Raw genomic sequence first — 12,890 nt, 5'->3', positions numbered from 1 at the left:
TTGTCATCACGGACGTGTCTCTCTTTCCTTGTGTCATCCATGCTTTTCTTTCACACAGCTGTCTGTTGACTTCAGGCTCCAAGCAGCCCGTCAACAGCAGCAGAAAGTACTTAGCACTCTAAAACAGGCAGCAACGGGCTTTGGCGTAATTCCTGTTTGGGCTGCAACGGAATCCTAAATAAACTACTGCAATGGGGCACCTCTGTTTACCAGCAGTGACGGGATTGTGTTCCAAAAACAATGAAAAGATATGGAGATTATGTTGAATATTGTCATTATGTGTAGCGTTGGACGGTTAACATTTCCACTGTCATTGATCAAAGAGATAGTCGGGGGGGGTAACCTCAATTTTACAGCGCTTCCCCCAAGCGCCGCTTCTGTGTTTACGTTTGTAATGGCTCACAGGAAGTGCTTCAGGTGAAAGGAAAAGCTACATTTGTAAGTAAGAATTTATTTTTGTGTAAGTCATGGAACAAGAGCTGTTGTCTGTGTAGCATTATAGAGTGTGCATACAGGTAGCAGGGTGGCTAATAGCCTTTTCCCACCACAATCAGTGGCTCTACATGTGTTTTTAAAATACTGGTAGTCCCGCCAAAAACGTGTAATGACCACATTACATGTTACCGTTGCTGTAGATGCTACATGCTAAAGCTACTTAATGTCTTAACAGCGTCTTGAAGGAACTTTTTTTCTTGAGAAATTTCCGACTGTAGAGTCTCCACTTCCGGATTGGATTCGGAATCCAACACATATGGCTGTATGTTACAATTTAAAAAAGATAAATCAACGTATATAATATTAACAACTCCTGTAAAGTTTGGTTAGCAGCTAGCGGCACAGCACAGGAAGTCCTCCTAAGCACTTCGGGGTGTGACCAACCACAACCACAGCCCGGAGGAAGGCTGTGGGTGGAATACCCGTTTTTATAGGAAGCACGAAATCCAAAGAAATATAGCTGGAATAGGTGCAGATTCTGGAAGATCTATAAAGATTTCTGTGCTGGTTATGATGTGTAGCTGCTCTATAGGAGTCCACAACTCAATACAAAGGGGAGATACAAACATGAGCGTAATAGGTCCCCTTAAATCAGTGGTCTCAAACTCAATTTACTTGAGGGCCACTGGAGCTCGGGTCTGGGTGAGACTGGGCCGCATCAGGTTTTAACCCCCCCCCCCCCCAAAAAAAAAAAACGCATTTATTAAAAACAAACAAATTTAAAAAACTATGCTTTGGTTCCAATTTTCTACAAGAAAAGCTCTGATAAAACATTCCACTGTTCTCAAATATCTTACTTTTTATTTTTCTACACAAAATAAGATGAAAAATCAAGAATAAAGAAAATCAATCAATCAGTAATAAATACATAAATATAAGAATAATAATAAAACGGCAAATAATAAAAACTTAAGAAACCACATATAGTTGGTGGGTAGACAAATTATTTTTTTCAGATTAAAATGAACAAAGCATTATTAGAGCACTGTAGACATTACAAAACACGACTATAGTCACATTTATACTTTTTTTATTTACAACATATTGCGCAACTGCAGGGTCTTGACACATGCTAACTCGCAAACTAGAGAGCTAGCGACCTAAACGGTAGCCTTCAAGTTATTTCCTTTAAACTTAAATAGCCAAAAACTTACCACGTCCACACGGATAGGGAAGATAACTATTAACAGTTATTTAACCTTTAACATGAACATTAATCAAACGTAATAATTTTTTCTGGGTACATGATACCATACAGCATCCATATCAAACTTGCGCGGGCCGCACTAACATTAAATTTTCATATCAAGGCGGGGGCCTCAAACTAGTGTCCTGCGGGCCACATTTGGCCCGCGGGGCGCGTGTTTGAGACCCCTGCCTTAAATAATGATTTGGAGTGCATTTGACCACATTCTCATTTATTAACAAGTATAGTGCACAACACAGCAACACAGCACAGAACCAATGTTGTAATAACAGTATGGAGTAACTGATGATTTTATTAACAATAAACAACAACAATACAGTAAGTGTAACACACCGATAGCTCAGTAGCACCAGCAACATTTTAAAGCGCACTCAGAGGTCGATAAAGTTAATGGATGCTAATCACTCATGATACTACGCTAGCGGAAGTTCTACTCTATATGAAAGGAATATCACAGTAAATAAATCAGATATTGAAAAGATATTTATTTTCACAAACCGCCACTGTATTCGGCATTCAATCAAATTTTCAAGAAAAATAAAACTCGTAGCATCGTAGCAACTTATTGATAAATACGTGACTAATATTTTACCCTATGCTCCTAAAGGATTGCATTGACACACACACCGACACAGGGCGACCTTGAGGGTGTTAGAAGTGTTGACGTTTGTTTGGACGGTGCTTCAATTCCTCCGACCGCTGGCGGGATCACATGACATTGACATCAAAGAGAAGAATTTCTTACCCGGGCGGCGCGGCAATACGCTGGCGTTTTATTCTGGAATACGCGACTGTCTCGCTTACTCTCTGTCTTCGTCCTGTCACATCTGCGCACGTCTCAGGTGGCCATCTTTGTTTCGTCTTGTCCAAAGGTTGTATCTTGCAGAATCGAAGTTTTGTGTTAAAGTTTGCGCTCTATTTAGGTCTATGTCTTACATTTGATTGACAATGAGGCCTGTTTACAAAAGCATTGCGGTGTAACAGTGTGGTTATTGTTTGATTATTAAAATTCTGCACTCTTTTGTTTGGATACTAACGACAGTGGTAGGGAGGAGGCCCACGAGCGGAAGAAGGCCAAATACCTGGAGCTGGTGGAGTTGTGCAGAGAGAGTGGCTGGAGGGCCCGCTGTGAGCCAGTAGAAGTGGGCTGCAGAGGCTTTCTAGGGCAGTCGTTGCATCGAACACTCAAGCTCCTTGGCATCAGAGGGCTGCAAGAAAGAAGGGCCACCAAAAACATCAGCGAGGCGGCCGAAAAAGCCTCGAGGTGGCTGTGGATCAAGAGGGGAGATACATGGAGTAGCACGCTGCTTGGACACAAACCGGGGCCTGATCACCCCCGGTTGGGTCGCCTAGGTGAGGGTGTCTGAAGATCAAAGACCCGAAACACCCAATGACCCTAGGTCCTTCACTGAGGATGTGTCCAAGCCGCACCCTTGAGGTGTTTCATCAATCTAAGGGTTACTTACAAATCTCCTGCATGTACACCTGTATTAATAGCTGTGGCTGCGGAAAACCTCCTGGTGTAGTTTTTATGGAGGTTTCATAAGTGGTCAGCATCCAGCAGCTTTATCAACCTCAGTATACGTTTTTGCTCTTTTCTGCTACTACAACATTGGTTGTATTGACTAGGGGCGTCACTAGGTTCTTCGGACTGGGGGGGGGGGGGGGGGGGGGCGAGCCCCCTGGAGATGTACAGGATATGCACCGGATATGAATGAATGTAGTAGACAATGTAGTAGACATTCATTCATTAATGCATTCATTCATTCATTTTCATTTTTATTGGGAAAAAAGGTCTCTTCCCATTCAGTGTGGAAGTGGTACATTCATTCATTCATTAATTTTCTACCGCTTTTCCTCACGAGGGTCGTGGGGGTGCTGGAGCCTATCCCAGCTGTCTCCAGGCGAGAGGCGGGGTACACCCTGGACTGGTGGCCAGCCAATCACAGGGCACATATAGACAAACAACCATTCACACTCACATTCATACCTATGGACAATTTGGAGTCGCCAATTAACCTAGCATGTTTTTGGAATGTGGGAGAAAACCAGAATACCCGGAGAAATCCCACGCATGCACGGGGAGAACATGCAAACTCCACACAGAGATGGCCGAGGGTGGAATTGAACCCTGGTCTCCTAGCTGTGAGGTCTGCACGCTAACCACTCGACCAGTAAACATAAAAAAAAATGTAAAAAAAATCCAAAAAACAAATGAGGAACAAGAACCGGGATATAACTTTCCCACTTTTGGACAGATTTAGTAGAGATATTCAATAGTTTTAGGCCACCATTAAAGTACACACAATCTACACTGCAAAACCAGTGGACAGTGATCAATTATATAATAATCATTATTATATTATTATTTAAGAGCATGCAGAATGTGGGAGAGCGAATTGCTGACTAGAAAACATCGCTTTGGTGTGGAGTACGTTCACGTTGTGTTCACGACTAGTTCTCGGAAAATGTTTGTAATGTTTCAAAAGTTTGTTTGCAGATACTTCACAACTGTTTATTCACCACTGCTGAGACACAAAACATTGCGCACCACTGTGGAGACCAAGTGTAAACGTGGCTTTAAATGGGTTGTCACAGCAAAAGTACTTAGACAGGAAGCGAGTACGTATGACCTGAAGCGAAAGAGCAGTTTGGGCAGCACAGCAATCCACTTTTTTTTTTACTCTCTTTCCCTCCGGATGCTCCTTGCATCCACATTGGACCGTGAAACGGACAGTGTGGGATAGGGAATTGCTGACTAGAAAACATCGCTTTGGTGTGAAGTACGTTCACGTTGTGTTCACGACTAGTTCTTGTTTGTATGTTTCAAAATTTTGTTTGCAGATACTTCACACCTGTTTATTCACCACGGCTGAGGCACGAAAAATTGCGCACCACTGTGGAGACCAAGTGTAAACGTGGCTTTAAATGGGTTGTCACAGCAAAAGTACTTAGACAGGAAGCGAGTACGTATGACCTGAAGCGAAAGAGCAGTTTGGGCAGCACAGCAATCCACTTTTTTTTCCTCTCTTTCCCTCCGGATGCTCCTTGCATCCACATTGGACCGTGAAACGGACAGTGTGGGAGAGGGAATTGCTGACTAGAAAACATTGCTTTGGTATGGAGTACGTTCACGTTGTGTTCACGACTAGTTCTCGGAAAATGTTTGTAATGTTTCAAAATTTTGTTTGCAGATACTTCACACCTGTTTATTCACCACTGCTGAGACACAAAAAATTGCGCACCACTGTGGAGACCAAGTGTAAATGTGGCTTTAAATGGGTTGTCACAGCAAAAGTAATTAGACAGGAAGCGAGTACGTATGACCTGAAGCGAAAGAGCAGTTTGGGCAGCACAGCAATCCACTTTTTTTTCCTCTCTTTCCCTCCGGATGCTCCTTGCATCCACATTGGACCGTGAAACGGACAGTGTGGGAGAGCGAATTGCTGACTAGAAAACATCGCTTTGGTGTAGAGTACGTTCACGTTGTGTTCACGACTAGTTCTCGGAAAATGTTTGTAATGTTTCAAAATTTTGTTTATTCAACACTGCTGAGACACAAAAAATTGCGCACCACTGTGGAGACCAAGTGTAAATGTGGCTTTAAATGGGTTGTCTCTTTCCCTCCGGATGCTCCTTGCATCCACATTGGAACGTCTGTCCGAGGGTTTAAAAGTGGCGAGCTTTGTATTCCCTTCCCTTTCAACAGTTCACATGCACGCTTAGCTGTGAAGTTTTTCTCCCCCCCCTCCTGCCCACTCCCGGGGAGGTGTTTTGTTTTGATGTCCTCCACCACAGGCAGATGAATGGCCACATAGAGGGCCCGGGGGAGGGGGTAGGAGGGTTCGATGGACATTTTGCACATGTTAAAGGACACCTGTGGGGCTTTAGGGGGGCCCTCTTCATGATGGACAGGGTTCCGCTTCAGGTGGCAGTAATTTCTCTTAAAGCCAGGGGGCGGGACAGCAGGGGGTCGCGTTGTGTGTGCAACATGTGCTTGTGTCACTGCTGCAAGATAAAAATGTATGTTAGGACAGACAGATAAAACGTGCAATAAATTGCAAAGCAGCATATCCACATACAAACATTACACATTGTATCAAACGAACCAAGGCACACAAAGACGCTTTTCAGTTTCTGCAACTGCACCTGAATGCACCGTATTAATGCAAATCAGCCCACATGCAGTTACTTATCGTATACTGTATATTGCAACACGCAGACACACACAGGCTGCAAGCACATACATCCATCCTCACTACATCATCACTCACATGTCCAAGATCTTTTTGTGCTCTTCAGGGAGTAATCAGAAGATTGAGTTACTCTAAATAACTGTGTGCGATACCGTAACACATTTAACCACTGCTCCCCTGACCTTAATTACCTGAGTTTTTTTGTCTTTCCAAGAAAAAATATTGTACTTTATCTAGTATTGTTTTTATAAATAACATAAAATAAAGTAGGTGTTCCTGTATAACAGGGGTCTCAAACACGCGGCCCGTGGGCCAAATGTGGCCTGCAGGACACTAGTTTGAGGCCCCCACCTTGATATGAAAGTTTAATGTTAGTGCGGCCCGCGCAAGTTTGATATGGATGCTGTATGGTATCATGTACCCAGAAAAAATTATTACGTTTGATTAATGTTCATGTTAAAGGTTAAATAACTGTTAATAGTTATCCTCCCTATCCGTGTGGAAGTGGTAAGTTTTTGGCTATTTAAGTTTAAAGGAAATAACTTGAAGGCTACCGTTTAGGTCGCTAGCTCTCTAGTTTGCGAGTTAGCATGTGTCTCAAGACCCTGCAGTTGCGCAAAACCTGCTAACTTTACAACAAAGTTGTGATATCACGAGCTAACGAGTGATGCTGGGAGTGGAGGTGCGATGGCAAGTTTTATAGTGTGTTAAAATATCCAACGTCAACAATGGTTTTCGAATGCCTGGACTACTATGTGATAAATAGTACATTACAGACAGAGAGTGTCTGACAACGTGTGTGACAAAGGAATTGAGTCAGTTCAAATCTGACACTGAAGAAGACGACTTTGGTGGTTTTAATTGCCGGGAGAGGCGGCACGACGGCCGAGTGGTTCATTCCAAAAAACATGCTAGGTTAATTGCAGACTCCAAATTGTCCATAGGTATGAATGTGAGTGTGAATGGTTGTTTGTCTATATGTGCCCTGTGATTGGCTGGCCACCAGTCCAGGGTGTACCCTGCCTCTCGCCCAAAGACAGCTGGGATAGGCTCCAGCACCCTCGCGACCCTCGTGAGGAAAAGCGGTAGAAAATAAATGAATGAATGAATAGTACATACAGGTAGAGAGAGTGACTGACAACGTGTGTGACGAAGGAATTGAGTCGGTTCAAATCTGACACTGAAGAAGACGACTGGTGGTTTTAATTGCCGGGAGAGGCGGCACGGTGGTCGAGTGGTTAGCGCACAGACCTCACAGCTAGGAGACCAGGGTTCAATTCCACCCTCGGCCATCTCTGTGTGGAGTTTGCATGTTCTCCCTGTGCATGCGTGGGTTTTCTCCGGGTACTCCGGTTTCCTCCCACATTCCAAAAACATGCTAGGTTAATTGGCGACTCCAAATTGTCCATAGGTATGAATGTGAGTGTGAATGGTTGTTTGTCTATATGTGCCCTGTGATTGGCTGGCGACCAGTCCAGGGTGTACCCCGCCTCTCGCCCAAAGACAGCTGGGATAGGCTCCAGCACCCCCCGCGACCCTCGTGAAGAAAAGCGGTAGAAAATGAATGAATGAATGTTACATGCACTCTGTGGCGCTGTTTGGAAAAAGCCTTTATTTCATCAAAAGTTGAAAAGTTGAAAAGTCCTATAGACTGGGCTAAAGGTCTACCCCAGTAAAGGTACTTCTTTCTCCAAAAACTACAACTGGGTTCTCATTACTTTCCTATTATTTTCTTGTAATTCCACTATTTTTTTGTAACATGCAACAAGTGTGGAAGTGAGTATGCATTTTGCTTGGTTGCAACCGGTCAGATAAGTTTGCAAGCTGCACACACGCCACATACTCACTCACATATTTGCATGTTTCTATGTGTCGGACCCATTGGCCGGGGGGTGCAGAGGTCATCCTGGTGGGGTCAAGGTGTCAGTCTTATGTTTCGGCTGCAGAAGGGTCCTCTGTTTTCAGCGCTGAATGGACTCTTGTCAGTAGTCGTCTTGCGAGAGCCGGAGACCGTTGGCAAGCGTGGGGAAGCGAGGGGAAACAGTAGAGGGGAAAAGGAGATGGGCTAAGCAGGAGAGGAAATGAGCCGTCATGCTTACAGATTTGCAGGAAGATAGAGATCTTAATGACATGTCAGCGTGAAGCAGCTTATAATCACCGTATCGCTACAAAACTAATTAGACGCATTCACTGACATCATGTATTGATGTGCGTTTTTTTTATGCTGTATCTGTGAATGTGGGCATGAATGAATGAACATTTTGTACGATAGCCGGTGGTCATTCGAGAACCTTTCGGTGAACCCTGCATCCTCACATAGTAGACGCTCTATATTTGGGAGCTGGAGCGAAGCTACTGACCCCGACGCTGACCCCACACCTGCCCTGTGTGTATGTGCTTGTAAGCTTTATGTGTATCCGCTTTTCTTCTTTTAAGCAAGCGTGTCTTATTACTTCTCTGTTTGTACTCGGAAACACAAAAAGAAGTACAATAATGTACGCTTCACAAACTTTTTGAGACTTTGTGGTGTTAACATGTGGGATGTGGTCACAATGTTGACCAAATGGAATACATTCATTCATTCATTTTCTGCAGCTTATCCTCACAAGGGTCGCGGGGGTGCTGGAACCTATCCCAGCTGTCACCCTGGAATGGTGGCCAGCCAATCACAGGACACATATAGACAAACAACCATTCACACTCACATTCATACCTATGGACAATTTGGAGTCTGTATTGGTACATGTTTGTATATTTCTTACATAGACATACGGTAACTAATATTCATTCATTCATTCATTCATTGGACAATGGACAATTTGGAGTCACCAATTAACCTAGCATGTTTACAAAAAAAATGTTTAAAACCCGGAGAAAACCCACGCATGCACGGGGAGAACATGCAACATGCAGAATTGAACTCGGGTCTCCTATATCCCAACGACAGCATCTTCTATGTCCCCTCTCAATACACACATTCATTCATTCATTTTCCATGGCTTACACTCACGAGGGTTAGGGTTGCTGGAGCCTATCCCAGCTGTCACCATGGACTGGTGGCCAGCCAATCACAGGACACATATATACAAACAACCATTCACACTCACATTCATACCTATGGACAATTTGGAGTCTGTATTGGTACATGTTTGTATATTTCTAAGACATACGGTAACTAATATTCATTCATTCATTCATTGGACAATTTGGAGTCGCCAATTAACCTAGCATGTTTACAAAAAAAATGGGTTTTCTCCGGTTTCCTCCCACATTCCAAAAACATGCTAGGTTAATTGGCGACTCTCTCTCGATTTCCCCGGCAGAATCTCTTCACAAACGCTAACCCGCCCCCTCCTGAACTAAATGTCCAAACGACCTGAAACACAAGTTGACCTAAGTACTTTGAAACTTATCTCTTACGGAGCTTGAATGGAAGCTAGTTAGGTTAGCTTAGTTTATCAGAGCATGCTAGTTTGAGTGTGTTTACACCGCGTTATTTAATGGAACCGAGTGGTTTATGATGCCCGAGATAAGTTTATTCTTGCACTTGCGCGTCTTAACCATCGACAGACATTCTCAACACTTCCGACCTTCAAAATAAGAGCGCTGTTCACTACATCCTTTCTAATTTTTTTTAAACAAAATAAGTAAATAATATTAATAATTAATAATATATTAATAATACAGTTGCAATTGCTTTGGCTGTTACATTTTCCTAATTGGTTGACATTCCATTTGAATTGTTCTAACTTTATTGTATCAGTAAATGTAAGGATTTTAGCATTTATTTAATTTAATTTAATTTAAATTTAATTAAGTTTAATTTAATTTTAATTGTATTGTATTGTATTGTATTGTATTGTATTGTATTGTAATGTTATTTTAATGTAATTTAATGTAATTTAATGTAATTTATTTTATTTTATTTTATTTTATTTTATTTTATTTTATTTTATTTTATTTTATTTTATTTTATTTTATTTTATTTTATTTTATTTTATTTTATTTTATTTTATTTACTGTTATTTAAGTACACACAAATGCTGGTAAATAAGTTAATAATAAACACGAGTAAGTTTTAAAAAAAGTTAATGTTGCCCACCCCTGTTCTCATTGGCGAGGGCTGATAAAAGGCACATAAAAGCCATGTTAGAAAGTGCCAAAGTGTCACAACTAACGCAAAATTTTCACTGTCAGCACTTACCCAAAGAATTCATGTGGGTCGTTTTAACATGATGGTAAATAATACGAGACATTCAATACCCTGTTCTGTGACGGAATGTTACAATGCCCCCACCTCTTGCACATTCCATATACACTCTGCCCAAATAGAACACTAATGGTTATTTGTCGGACTGTAAACATTGCCCACCTTAATATGACGTGCATGCGTGTGAGCAATAACTGTTAGGAAATGCATGCGCCATCTCCCAGTTCTTGTTCCACATTTAGGTGTGAGGGTTCAGGGGTGACGGGGCTCGAGAGGAGGTATGAATGACTGCCTGTTATCAGGTGGCCAACAAAAGACTGTGTATGTGTGATTGTGTGTGCGTGGGTTTAGTCAGCGTGAGGGACAGGAAGTAAAGATGGTGTGAAAGACAGACGGATAGAGGAAGAGTGTGGAGCTGACGTGATGACTGGATATGTAAACAAAAACAGGAGGCAACTTAAAAAAAATACATTCATTCATTTTCTACCGCTTTTTCCTCACGAGGGTCGCGGGGGTGCTGGAGCCTATCCCAGCTGTCTTTGGGCAAGAGGCGGGGTACACCCTGGACTGGTGGCCAGCCAATCACAGGGCACATATAGACAAACAACCATTCACACTCACATTCATACCTATGGACAATTTAGAGTCTGTATTGGTACATGTTTGTATATTTCTTAGACATACCTTTGAAGTGTTAAGCTGCTGCGTGATGATGTTAGCTTTCTTTGTAAGATGACACAGTGAGTCCGACTGTTCTGTTCAGCCAATCACAGAGCACATGTAGACAAACAACCATTCACACTCACATTCATACCTATGGACAATTTAGAGTCTGTATTGGTACATGTTTGTATATTTCTTAGACATACCTTTGAAGTGTTAAGCTGCTGCGTGATGATGTTAGCTTTCTTTGTAAGATGACACAGTGAATTCGACTGTTCTGTTCAGCCAATCACAGAGCACATGTAGACAAACAACCATTCACACTCACATTCACACCTATGGACAATTTGGAGTCGCCAATTAACCTAGCATGTTTTTGGAATGTGGGAGGAAAACCGGAGTACCCGGAGAAAACCCACGCATGCACAGGGAGAACATGCAAACTCCACACAGAGATGGCCGAGAATGGAATTGAACCCTGGTCTCCTAGCTGTGAGGTCTGCGCGCTAACCACTTGACCGCCGTGCCGCCCCGATTTACATTGTTTCTTATGGAAAAAAAAAGTTTTCAGTTTGTGTCCGCCCGTTTTGGTTAGAGTCTGACCTCCTGATGATAACCAAGGTTCCATTTTAGTAAGAAGCTTTAACATTGTTATGGCACATTCGCCTCCTTGGGCGCTAACCACTAGACCACCGTGCACCGCCCCATGGTTTTGTTATCAAATCATATTCTATGTGTAAAATATTCACATTGACAACATCCATTCATCAATTTTTTATGCTGTTTATCCTATTCCGTTATCCTAAAATCATTCCCACTCACATTTATACCAATTTGGAGTTGCCAAGGAATCAAAGCGGAACATTTTCACTTTTCACTGTCCCCTTTTTCTCTAATTTTAAATCCCCACGTTTCTCTTGCTGCGTATCGTTTATCTTTATCGCTCCTCTTTTCTCTCTCTCTTCTATTATCCTCTTTCCTCCCTCATTCCATGACCCCCCCCCACACTTCTTTCCCCCTGCTAATTGCCACTTGGTCGGAGCATCCCGGGAGCTCATTAATTGCTGAAGAGGAGACAGGTGGCGCCACAATGTTATGATGCTGTGTGAGTGTGTGTGTGTGTGTGAGTGAGAATTAATTTCGTTCACACCGGGCCAAGCGAGCTTGCCCTGGTTTTTATGTTGCATGAAGACCCCGTGTGTGCGTGCCCTCGCTTGTTAGCGAAGCAGAACCCCTTCTCACTGTAATCTCTTTGTTTATGCAGTGCAAAAAGGGCCTGGCGGGGTCATGAACTCCCCCGACGCTGTTATCCCACTGTGCCACTCACCCTGAGTAGACCCTTGTGTACCCCACCGTCACCCTTCCAACACCCCGCTTTGCTCCCGTCACCTCGCTCTGCCCTCCTTCCTGTTCTCTTTTGTTACCATCACAATGCTAAAATGAACTGTACACACTAAAGCAATAATATGTAACTATTTGACCATACAATAACAGTTTTTAAATCATCTTTGCTATAATAACGTGTGATAAGGAGGATATGGCAACCCTGTTGGCTCCATGGCAACCCGAGATCGCTTATTTCCATAAGGCATTACAATATTACTGGACCAGCCAGGACACCTGGTATGTCGTGCTAGCACTAGTGTGGATGCTAACGTTACAGACCAGGATGATTAGTGTTTATTTTGTATTTTTAACAGTCAACTTAACATAGTGAACGAGTGGTTAGCGTGCAGACCTCACAGCTAGGAGACCAGGGTTCAATTCCATGTTCTGCCCGTGCATGCGTGGGTTTTCTCCGGGTACTCCGGTTTCCTCCCACATTCCAAAAACATGCTAGGTTAATTGGCGACTCCAAATTGTCCATAGGTATACACAGGGTGTCGTGCTATGGCATGTCGGGCATCGGCATAGTGGGAAAAATGGTCTCCTCCCATTCCATGTGGAAGTGGTACATTCATTCATTCATTCATTCATTTTTGACCGTTTATCCTCGCGGGAGGTGCTGGAGCCTATCCTAGCTGTTTTGGGGCGAGAGGCCAGGACACCTGGTATGTCGTGCTAGCACTAGTGTGGATGCCAACGTTACAGACCAGGATTATTAGTGTTTATCTTACGG

At 43.0% G+C, this 12,890-nt stretch overlaps 1 protein-coding gene across 1 annotated transcript in view; it reads left to right on the top strand.

Moving 5' to 3' along the window:
• bmpr1ba (bone morphogenetic protein receptor, type IBa) overlaps nt 1–12,890 on the top strand; it is a 72,223-nt gene that overhangs the window by 18,573 nt on the left and 40,760 nt on the right. The gene's annotated exons all lie outside the window — the stretch shown is intronic.

Source organism: Doryrhamphus excisus, chromosome 4 (genome assembly GCF_030265055.1).
Source record: "Doryrhamphus excisus isolate RoL2022-K1 chromosome 4, RoL_Dexc_1.0, whole genome shotgun sequence".
Taxonomy (NCBI): domain Eukaryota; kingdom Metazoa; phylum Chordata; class Actinopteri; order Syngnathiformes; family Syngnathidae; genus Doryrhamphus; species Doryrhamphus excisus.
Note: the sequence above shows the minus strand (reverse complement) of the source record. Positions and strands in the feature narration are given on the sequence as shown.